Consider the following 12,315-nt stretch of genomic DNA (forward strand, 5'->3'; position numbering starts at 1 on the left):
TATAATGCCTTTATAATTTAAAAAAAACTTTAAATTATCCTGGATCAGTTCTAGTAGACAGTAGATAGTCAGGCCTTGAGCAGTAAAAAGAGGCAATTGTGTAAAGCTGGGTATACACAGTTAGAATTTCAATAGAAAAAATTCAATTCTGGATTTGTCCTTTATTAGTTATTGGGGTCAAATTGACAATTGTTTAGACCACAGTGAAGAAAAAAATAGAAGGAGGAGGATGGAAAACATTTTCTTGAAAAAAACAAAATTCAAACAGTTCATGTTGTTTTCATTCAGGAAACTCCATTTATTCCAAAATCGAGTGTTAAAATCAAACCAGATTTTGAGTGAGATTCGTCATGTTTCTGATGGCATTGTCAAATGTTCTGTCAACTTTTTTCGTATGCCCGTTTCTAGAAAAATCTACCGGTGCATACCCAGCTTGAGGCCTGCATGACTGGGTTTGGAAAGGGAATGGAGTACCACATAGTTAAGTGTTCTAAGGAAATGGGAAGTAAAAGTTAGGCATGTACCTAACTGGTAAAAGTGGGATGAGGAGGAGCTGTAGAAGGACTTGTCCGAGGAGAGAGAAGGGTTCCAGCGTTGGATAGAGTTAGCAGTGTTGGAGCAGTTTACCACCCTCCCTCCCTGTTAAACTCTTTCCGGACTGTACCTATTACAACTGTATGTTATTCCATTCTGCTCTCCTATTGTCATTGCGGGTGGGTAGGCCATTAGGGTCTTCTGAAACTGTGGAGCTGTCTCAATATGGAATCCCTGTGGCAATGGGCCATCTTAAGCTTCTTGAGGTGCACCTGCGATTGTGATGGTAAAGTCCCAGAGGCAGTGTCAGGTGGCAAGGAGCCTGGTGTGCAGATACTGGTTGGTTTGTTTGCAAGCTGACCTTTCAAGGCCTGGATCCCAATTCTGATTATTGTTTGTATTGTATTGTTTGTATTGTATTGTTGTATGTATTGTTTATATTTTTGGTTTGCAAGGATGTTATTTGGCTTTATATTTTTTTAAAACAACCGCTGTGGCCATCAAATCCAGTCTTAGCGTGATGTCGGATATTTGAGGGATATCAGTGCAGATGGATTTGGGTGTGGTCAGGTAACCCCCAACAGCATATATACAATACCCTGGTCATGTTATATTTTCAAGCAAATTTCATTTATGGAGCAAAATGGCAGTTTCTGCTTCAGATAAATTTTTCTGCAAAATGAACTTTACCCAAATCACCCGACTCACCCCTAGTAGTAGGAGATCTGCCGATAACTTTTCCTACTGCCGACTATTGCCATGCTATCCCAAGTGATATGCGAACTGCATGCATCACTTAGTGTCGGACCATGACTGGCCTCACTGAAAGGATTCTGGGATCTATATCTGATATGTCATGCAATCTCTTGCTTATTTAGTCATATAAATAAACAGTACACGGTAAATCTGCATCTGTTAAAGAAAAAAAAATTTAAACATACTTAAAATATCACACAGATCTGTCACAAACAATAAACCAGAATACCAGCTTGGGCACATCAGTGTTTAATTATCCCTGTGTTCTGTTACACTGTGCTGTCTACATATACAGGATGAGCAGGGTTTTTCTTCAGTTTTATTCAGTGATCAGCAACTGACTGCTACATATAAAAACTAACATTGTGTATATTCTTCCTTAATTTGTTGCACCCACTGGAACAATATTGAAATTGCTTCTAAATGATTGGTGTCATTGTTGAGTGATCAGCAGAGAAAAATCAACTTATGGCAATTATTATTTTAATTTTCTTATTTAAACCCAAAAGCAAAGATTTATTATATTGCCGCTTACCAGTCCTTAGATGTGTCGACTGCATTAGTTTTATTTTTATAGGCTTTTTTCCTTTTATTTCCAGCTAGTGATTGTGCAAAAATCCCGCTACCTATCCTTGGATGGCTCCACTCACTCCTACATTGCATATATGGAGGGAGTGATTATTGTCACACTATGCTTCTCACCTCATTTAGAATCCAAAAATATCTTTCACTCCTCATCTCCACTACATGTGGGAGGGTGGGTTGTTTTTCACAGAAGATAGCTTGGAAGGAATATAACACTGGTTTTGATTTCGGTAACATTTGCAGGAAGTGACCCTGCATTTATGGCTGGATCAACGGATATTTTCTGTACTTGAAAAACAAATGCAGCTTTTTATTTTGGGATTGGTAAACTGCAATATATTACATTTTAGATATCCATTACTAAAACCTTTGTAATACTTAGCTCCCGGGGTTTGAAAAGCTCCCTCTGTCTGGGGGACTACAAGTGCCTTTTAGGAAAACAGAAATAAATAGATTCTTGCAAGTGATGTTGGAAATGTACTGTTATCATACCATTTATGGGGAGCCTAAGGGCTCATTCACATCAGGTCAGAGGCGTATCTATGGTAAATATCACCTGTGGCAAGCACTGAAATTGTGACACCCCAGTTCTAGCACATCCAGACACACACATATACAGTAGAGCTGCTGGGCTGAAGGTACAGGAATGCTTACACCACATGTGTCAAATACAAGGCTCGTGGGCCGAATCCAGCCTGCCAGGCCATTGCACGTGGCACTTGCACTTCTCCTGCAGCTTTACATTTTTTAATTGAAGCCGGCACTGTAAACAGGAGCCAGGCATCACAGGACCTTGGCAGCTTTCCTGTGAATCGCGGTGCCTGTTTACAGCACCGGCTGAAAATCTCCTCCTCCTTCCTGTGGATCCACGCCACCTGCACCTGCCAAGACCAACCGGGATCCTTTGTGAGACCGCACAGCCCTCCAAAGACCCGCACAGTATTCTGGTTTCCTCCCACATTCCAAAGATGCTGGTTGGTTAACTGGCTCCTGCATAAATTGGCCCTTGTATGTGTGTGTGCATATGAGTTAGGGACCTTAGATTGTAAACTCCTTGAGAGCAGGGACTGAGAGTATGTGAAGCGCAGTGGTCATTGACAAGACCTGTAATAACTAAATGTTCCTGCCAACGTCACCTGTGCAGGTATGTGACATCTGTGTTTATTTTGATATTAATTCTGCTTCCTGGCTGCATTGTTAAAGCAAAAATATTTGTAATCCTAATGCTCCTGAAGCTGTCTGTAGGAATAACCTTGCTGAAGAGGTCATGCAGTGTCAGGTATACATTGCTCCATCCTGGCATCATGCCCCTGTTTCCGGTAAAGCGTCTCGTGAATCACTAAAGCCTAAGTAAGAGTCTTAAAAGGAAAACATGTGCTCACTACAAACTGAGCTTCTCTATGCACAGGTCTCCGAGCCGCCGGTCACATGGTCAGCAATGGTGACCTTCTGGTTGTTTTGTGTGCTCAAAAAACAGACATCTGTTATGTAAATTGTATAAGCCTGAGGACTCAGTCTACAGGAAGGTGCTGTGAATGATATATATCTCTGATGATAGGATCTCTCTATGATGTCTATTTCCTAGGACTGGCAATTACTGCTTTTGCTAATTAACTTTGAAAACCCAATTTAGGATGGTCCAAAGTGCACGACAGCACCCTAAACCAGCCATTATCACTTAAAAATGAATTTCATTCCTACAACAGATTTCCTGTGTAAAGTGCCAAGCACTAGCGTGTCCAAAAAAGTCATGTTTGTTTGTAATATACAGGTTGTGTTTCTATGAACAGACTACATACTTATTGCGCCCAAAGACATTAGATGAACTTATATAAAGGGGCAGATTGAATGATGATTTAAAGTGCAACTCCAACCAGAATTGTTTGTTTTCTCTTGATAAAGAATGACGGTTTAGAGCCTCCTTTGTGGAGATTTCTCATTTCTTCCTATACCAGAGACAAGTTAGGAGTGGAAGTAGGGGAAATCCCACCATAGACAGCTGTCCCCAGGAGGTTCCATTTACACTTGATTTCTATATTGCTTGGTCATATTTCAGGCATTTTTGCACATGTTTCAGACTTGAGCTTTTTTATTATTATTTTTAGCCAATGGATACTTAGTTACCACAATGCATTAGTAAGACCTCATCTGGAATATCCAGTTCAGTTTTGGGCACCAGTTCACAAAAAGGAGATTGTGGAACCGGAGAAAGTGCAGCGAAGAGCGACTGAACTGATTAGCGGCACGGAGGAGCTCAGCTATGAGTAAAGATTAGCTGACCTGAATTTGTTCTCTCTGGAGAAGAGGCGATTAAGGGGGGACATGATCACCATGTATAAATTACATAAATGGCCCTTATAGTGAGCTTGGTGCCAAATTATTCACTTTAAAGTCACTGCAAAGGATAAGGGGGAACTCTCTGCGTTTGGAGGAAAAGAGGTTTGACCTTTGCATACGGTAAGGATTCTTCACAGTTAGAGCTGTGAAAATGTGGAATAGACTCCCCCAGGAGCAAGTTCTAGCAACCTCAGTTAACTGTTTAAAAAAAAGAAATCTGAATGTATTCCTAAAGGCACAGAATATTACTGGATATTGAGTTCTTATAGGTATATTAAGCATCAGAGATTGTTCATCCAGGGAATATCCGATTGCCTTATGGGATCAGGAAGGAATTTTTTTCCCCTGTTGGAGCAAATTGAACCATGCTTTATAGGGGTTTTTTTTTGCCTTCCTCTGGATCAGGAACAGCGGGTAATTGGGGGCATAGTGTTCTGTTTAGGCTTTTCTTCTTTTTTTTTTCTTCATATCTCTATAGGTTGAACTCGATGGACTTGTGTCTTTTTTCAAACTGAGTAACTATGTAACATGCAAATGTGTAAAAAACGCATGTTATATGCGTGTTTTCACACATTTCTTGCACATTTTTCATGTGCTCCTACTTAAGTCTATTAGGGCCGAAACTTGAACTTTGATGAGCTTCATGCGACACTATACTCAGGTGTGAACAGGGACCATCGAATATAACAGGAATCCTAGTGCTCAGCATTGAAGCACGTCTGGTGAAGCTCAAATTGTACTTAAATCACTCAGGTGGGAATAGGGCTGAATAAGTGTCCTAATAGGGTATATTTCCCCTTCTCCTAAATTTCACATTTCCCTTTACTTCCTGCCCTAGTGATTACAATCTTCAGAAGAGAAAGGAGAGATAATCTTCCCAGTGGGACAGATATGCAACAGGCAGGTTTTACCATTAGAAAAAAGTGGTACATGCATGAATCTATAACCAGCCTTTATAGCAGGGAGCACAATGGGAAGGCTTACAACAATACAAAACACAAAAATTCCCCAGCCTCAACCTGCCAGCCAGCCTGCAACCAAACAAGTAGCCCTGTCAACAGTATGCGTTAAAATCAGAGGTTTTAGTTGCACAAACTTTTGGCCAAAAATATGTAGAAGCCACACTGCCGCGCCAAGGCACCTCTGCAAAGTGTGGTCCTAACTCTATGTATCTGAGTCTCCAAGTGTGAGCATATTAATGAAGTCGATAGATTGCATGCAGGTGTACCTGGAGGTAGCCTACTCCTCCTAATAAGGTGCAGGGACGCACTGGGGGCCCAGCAACCAAAAATGCACGCTGGGACCCCAGTGCATCCCCCAAACCAAAAATAGTCAAACTAGAAAAAAGTGGTACATGCATGAATCTATAACCGGCCTTTATAGCAGGGAGCACAATGGGAAGGCTTACTATTTTTGGTTTGGGGGATGCACTGGGGTCCCAGCATGCATTTTTGGTTGCTGGGCCCCCAGTGCGTCCCTGCACCTTATTAGGAGGAGTAGGCTACCTCCAGGTACACCTGCATGCAATCTATCGACTTCATTAATATGCTCACACTTGGAGACTCAGATACATAGAGTTAGGACCACACTTTGCAGAGGTGCCTTGGCGCGGCAGTGTGGCTTCTACATATTTTTGGCCAAAAGTTTGTGCAACTAAAACCTCTGATTTTAACGCATACTGTTGACAGGGCTACTTGTTTGGTTGCAGGCTGGCTGGCAGGTTGGGGCTGGGGAATTTTTGTGTTTTGTAAGGTTTTACCATTAGGCACATTAGGCTGGTGCCTATAGGCGGCAAGGGCAAAAGAGGGGGCTTTTCCTTGTATCATTATTAGCAACACACTATTTTTTCCACCATAATTAGGAAAAGTCCTCTCATTAGATGTTGTTTACACATTATTGCACAATCCTAAAAGGGGGTTTGGGCCATAAAATCAAGCAATTGTTATGTATAAGTGGTAATTCTAGCACAGGGAAAGTACATAGAACCTAAGTGTAGTATACCTACAGGCCATAGTGATGATGCACTAGCCCTGCCGACAGGGATTATAAATTGTCACAAAACACTCAAATAAAACAAAAAACACGTTACTTATAATATCAAATTGGGGCCCAACTCATCATTTATTTTGCTGGATGAGCGTTTGGAAGTGAATTTTCATTTGCACGTATTTTTCCCTGCCCCGCAGACCTTAGAAATCCCATTTCTGAACTTCCGGTCTGAGGCCTTGAGCGGTGTATGTATCATCGTTGTCAAGTACACCCTCAGACCACAATTTCCAGGAGGCCTTGCACCCGCATTCAGTATGCGCATGTGTGCCTCATATATTTCTTTAAAATAAACCCCCCGAGAGAGAATGCCATTTTTTGTTTTTTTTTACTTTTTTATCACTTTTTCATTTTTTTACTTTTTACATTTTAGTTTATGATTTTTAATCTTATTATTTTTTATTTAGAATTATTTTTGTTTTTTTATATTTTTCTTACTATTTTTTACTTTATTTTTAATGTAATTATTATTACTTATTATTTTTTACTTATTTTTATTTATGTCATTATTTTTCCATCAATTTTTTTTCACCTAACTTTATTGCTATCACACAGGAGCTAACAAGTCACTGTGTGATAGCATTTGGAGGTGACAGGTTCTTTTTATTGAACCTGTCACTGCCAATACAGGCGTTCTAGCACAGCAGGGAGGATGCAGCATGGAGAAAGGTAAGTGCAGGGGATGGAGGGTGGGGGCGGCAGAGAGAGGACGGACCGGCAGCCTAATTACAAGTGATCTCGGCGAAATCGCCGAGATTACTTGTAAAGAGACAGGTGATTTCTCCTATTCTACATTTAGCTCTGCTTGTGCAAAGCAGGGCTAAATGTAGAAAACAAATTACGGCCCGGCGCCAGGAACTCTATGTTCTGGCCGTCGGGTGACTTCAAACCTGTGCTGCCACTCTGCTCAGTGCCGCCCCAAGGCCGGGCCTCGGTGGCCTTGCCGGGAATCCGGCCCTGCATACAGGAAGACCAGGTAGGGGTTTTTTTTGCATGTTTTTTAATGCTTTTTTTATGCATTTTTTGGCTGGAGTGTTTTTGTTTTAGCCAATAAAAAGCTAGTTACTAGAAGGAGGAGACGAGAAAATTTGAGTTATGAGCTTTTATATAGGAGCTCCCATTGAAGTTTATATGGCCAAAACCCAAGCGATTCTGCTCAGAAGAAAAGTGTAAATGGGAACTGTTGGAAATAATGGAATTCTCCATTTTGAGCATTGGGTGCGTGTAATTAAAAATGGAGGCTTCTAGTTATTAAAAGACCCAGTATAAACACAGGAGTCACTTTCCTAAACTGAATTAACGGTTCACTGTTTAAGTTCACTTATTGCTTTGACTTTCTCTATAAAAATAGTGCATACGTGGAGTTTTAACCTGTGGCAACCAATCACTTTACCTTTCAAATTAAACAAGGAATATAATTAACTGCTATGGGCACAGTACTTTTCTCTGCTCCACTTTTCATATATGAACGCAGCAGGCTGACATTTAGAAACAGAGGGATTTTAAGCTAAAGGCAGAAACATTTTCATGGACAGATCGTCTAGGTCTGGGAGAGCGATGCTGGAAATCGGTGGCAGCTAGCCACTAGGACATAATCAGACATTGTCTATAAAAATAAGATTAGCTGGCACTACGAGCATTGGGCAATTGTGTAGCATTGAATTATTTATTTCTTCATTCACACCAATGCCCTTTATGTCCATCAAACAAAAGTCAGAGCAGGGTATAATCATGAGTTCTTGTATGTTTGCTATACCTTTGACCTATAACAATGGCCCTCATATATTACTGATAGGAGCTCCGCTCTACCTTTTCACAAGGCCAAGAACAGCTATAGGAAAGGTAAACTAAGGTCAGAGCAAGTTACAACGCACTATTTTCGTTGTGCCTCTAATGTTGCTTGACCTAACAGATAATTCTTTCTGGAACATTTTGGACCCAAAGACATCAGAATGCATGCATTTAACTGTATCTAAACCTATTCTTTTGTAAATTTTTAAGGCTTGTTTTATTCTGCTAGTAACACACTTCCTGTCGTGGGGTGACAATGCTCACTCAGTGTACTTTATCAATGGAGTAGCAGCACTATAGGATAGGACAGAACACTTTTCCACAGTTCTGTAACATGTGGGAGGGGAGGGGGAGGCAGAGAGCACAGGAAGTTATCAGCTCTCTGGATATCTGGAAGGATCAGCGCATCAACCAAGTGTTCTAATGTGCCAGAAACCCTTTTGTCTATTTATTAATGTGAATCGTTTAAAGTGGAAGTCCAGGAAAAAAAAAAATCAATTTTGTGGTCGCACTTGCCCAGTCTCAATATGGAGTCTCATAACAGGCGACTTCTGTTATGGGATGTTTTGTATTTTTTATTAGATTCGATTGCAATTGTCAGTTGCATTTTGCAGAATTTCTTTTAATAATGCCAAGTGCACGTTTTAATTCCTCCACTAAATGACACGAATTACATTAAGAAGTTCAATCATTTTCAATCCTTCTCCATAAAAATGTTTTGTTTTGTTTTGTTTGCATGTTTTAAAAAATCAACACGGAAAAAGAAATGATTATATAAAACGAGTGGGGCAGAGCTTATCTTTGCAGCTGAGTCATGAGATGGTAGACAAAAGCCAAACATTTTTCTAAATCAGCACATAAAATGAAGAACACTGAAAGCACTAAAAATAGACATATGTTGCATTTTAGCGTGCGTTCCATTAAGACATCCTATTCAAAACGAATGAGCTGCCAACACACATAATGTGCTTTAGAGGGTAATTTCACCTTTTGCAAAAATTTAAGAAATGCATAATTAATATTATATTTAAAAAATATGCATTTCCTTAATATTTGCATTTAGTATTTTCTGTACTTGCAGCATTTTTCAAGGGATAAAACATATATTACAGAGATGTAATGAATATGAGTTTTTTTTTTTTTTTTATTTAGAACATATATATTTGTTAGGGCCCATAAAAACGTCTATGTGGGCACATAATATGCATTTCTGTATTATGATGCCATTCATTTTGACCTGTAACACATCTGCATCAATGCATGGTAATACACGGTAGTAAATAAAAAGGGTCGTGTGCAATTTTATTGGATAAGTTCACCTTAATTATAATTTCCTTCATAATTAATATAAAATTACTGCTTTGTCAAATGGCTGCTGTGAAGTGATGATCAGGTGATAAAGACTCCCAGTCTTCACTGGTACTGCAGTGGTTATTGATGGCATGGATACAGTTTTGTTAAGGCAAAGCTCAGGCTTCTGCTCATTTTCAAACTGGCAGAGCTCGTACGGAGGTATGGAGTTTCAGTTAGGAGAAATGGGGGGGAGGCTGGCTGGACTTCAAACTGCATTAAATCACCTCATACAGCGCCCAGCCATCCTCGCTCTAGGTAGATGGGGTAATATGGGCAGCTCTATCACATTTAACCAGAGCGAGGACAGCTGGACGCTATATGAGGTGATTTAATGCAGTTTGAAGTCCAGCCATCCTTAGGCTGGGCACACACCTTACAACCATCGCAAGACTTTTGTCTTGTGATGGTTATAAGGTAATTTAAAAAACGTACGATCTGCCTATCTTGGACAGGCAGATCGTACTTGCGATGATCGCAAGCCGCCCCGCTGAGGGACGGGCTTCCGATGACCGCAATGCCGAACGGGCAGTGTGCGCTTGCACACACCGGCCTGTCCAGCTTTTATCTTACGATCATGCTACACACCCCCCGAAAATCGTATGAACATGTTCCTAAGATAAAAGATCTACTACTGTAAGGTCACACGGCTTCCACACACCTTACTATAATCGTACGATGGCGGGATTTCCCGCGATTATCGTGCGATTATTGCAAGGTGTGTGGGCACCTTTACCCATCTCTCCTAACTGAAACTCCGTACCTCAGTACCGAGCTCTGCCTGGGAGAGAATGTGCTGAAGTCTGAGCTTTGCAGCTGTGATCGAGTGATCACTATTGCAATGCTTTCCAGGCTTGAATGCAAATATTAAAGAAATGCATATTGTTTTTTATACATTATTAATTATGCATTTCTTTAATTTTTGCAAAAGGTGAACTTATCCTTCAAAGTTGCATAGGACACTTTTTATTTACTACCGTGTATTACCATGCATTGATGCAGATGTGTCACAGGTCAAAATGAATGGCACCATAATACAGAAATGCATATTATGTGCCCACACAGATGAGCCCTAAAGTATATATCTGTGCAAAATAAAAACATTTTCATTTCATCTTTGCAATATATGTTTTATCCCTTGAAAAATGCTGCAAGTGCAGAAATATACCTTTTGATCTGCTGGAATGGATGTGTGCTACTAACTTCCTGTATGGGCTGATAACAAAGTGGCTTTGCTGCAGCAAAAACCTAATCAGTGTGGTCAGCCCTGCCTACTGGAGTACAGATCTACTCCTATCTCCACCCCTCTGTTGTCTTGAATCTACACTGAATCTAGGGAAACTGCTCTTGGGAGATGTAGTTCTGGGGAATGTGCCTTTATCAATAGGAACTGACCTCCCAGCAGATGGTGACGGCAAAGTCTGGTGATGGTGTTATAAGTGGTAATAGAAACGGTTTCTCTCTACAGGAACAAAGTAAAAAAAAAAAATGATGCGACATGCTATTCAGGGGGAGGTTTGAGGGTAAACCCGGGTATGCTTTCTCTGCGAGAACTTAACTGCTACTGTTTCAAGCATCATTTTTCCTGATGTAGCACACCACAATGCATGGTATCTGCATTGCTATGCTTTGAATTAGTGCGTTGGGATGCCATTCAAGATTAATGCCACGGCACTATTATATGTGCACTGGTGTGCATTTTACCACACACTCTAGCAACGCATAGGTGCAAATAGGCCTGCAGTATAAAACGTGTGTCCCATCCCATGCGTTCCCTCGTTAAGAGCTGCAGTTCCATTCTTTCTTAGCATAGTTAAAGGCAAGCCCATCTCTGGGGAAAAAAACTTACCCTTGCAATGGAATTACCCTAGTCTAGGGGATTCAAATAAAACTGTTTTACTTACCTGATCCTCAGCCCCACAGCGGTCAATGCTTAATTCTTCTTTGCCTTCACTGTAGTTGTTAGAATGTTTCTCGGCGTGCTAACATCTAATACAGGTCAATGGACCTTGCATAAGATGTGATGAAGTGCGCGGTCCTTAGACTGCCGGAACGAAGGGCGCGGGAACTGGTCTAGCAGCCTGGACATAGATGGTGGTTGTGGGAATGAGGTAAGTAAAACCGTTTAATAGTGTCCCCTAGACATAAATGAGCACTTAACCCTTGCAGTTTAGAGGTAGCCCCACTGGCATGGGTAAGTGTTTTGTTTGCCCGGAGATGGGCTTTAAACTTGTGGGTTTTAGGGCTTTTGGGACACTCCGGGAAATATCGAGGGTTACCAGCAGTTACTTCTATTTTATAGCTTTTCCCCTCCTAGAAATTTAGCAACATTAATACCAGCACATGTTCACATTAAGAGCCTTAAAAAGTAAAAAGGTTTAAAAATAGCCTTTGAAAAGTCATATTTTGTGATTTCGCTAAGTTCACAACAACACAGCTTTTTCATGACTGGATCACCTCCTTAGTCAGCAGAACATGTCAAGATAATAAAGAGACCACTATATATAAATATATACAGTGCTGCACAGCGGTTAGAGTACTTAGTCCCTAAATATCTGTCACACCCTTCAGCTGGCTCTTAACCTTCCCCTGTCTGATTCCTCTCACGTCTCCCCGTCTGGGGATGACTTTACTTTGCAGGGTGGAGGGGTTTTTTGAGGATCTCCTTATTTGTTTATGTAGGGGGAAGTGATGATTCCCTCACCTCAGTTGCCCTTTATTTCTCTAGTGTTGGCCTGTATCCACCATCCCCTCTGGCTATGTGATATGTCATCATTGTAGAGCCAGAAGCCGAGGTGATGCCGGGCCAGCTCCATATTTCTGAGGAGGAAATGAGGTGAGGAATGTGTGGCTCCCTTATTTTTAAAATTGATTTTCATTTATTGCCCTACCCTGTCCTCACCTACCCAGATTAGG

The sequence above is a fragment of the Nanorana parkeri genome, unplaced genomic scaffold (assembly GCF_000935625.1).
Source record: "Nanorana parkeri isolate BGI_ZX_2015 unplaced genomic scaffold, ASM93562v1 scaffold817, whole genome shotgun sequence".
In the NCBI taxonomy this organism is placed as follows: Eukaryota; Metazoa; Chordata; class Amphibia; order Anura; family Dicroglossidae; genus Nanorana; species Nanorana parkeri.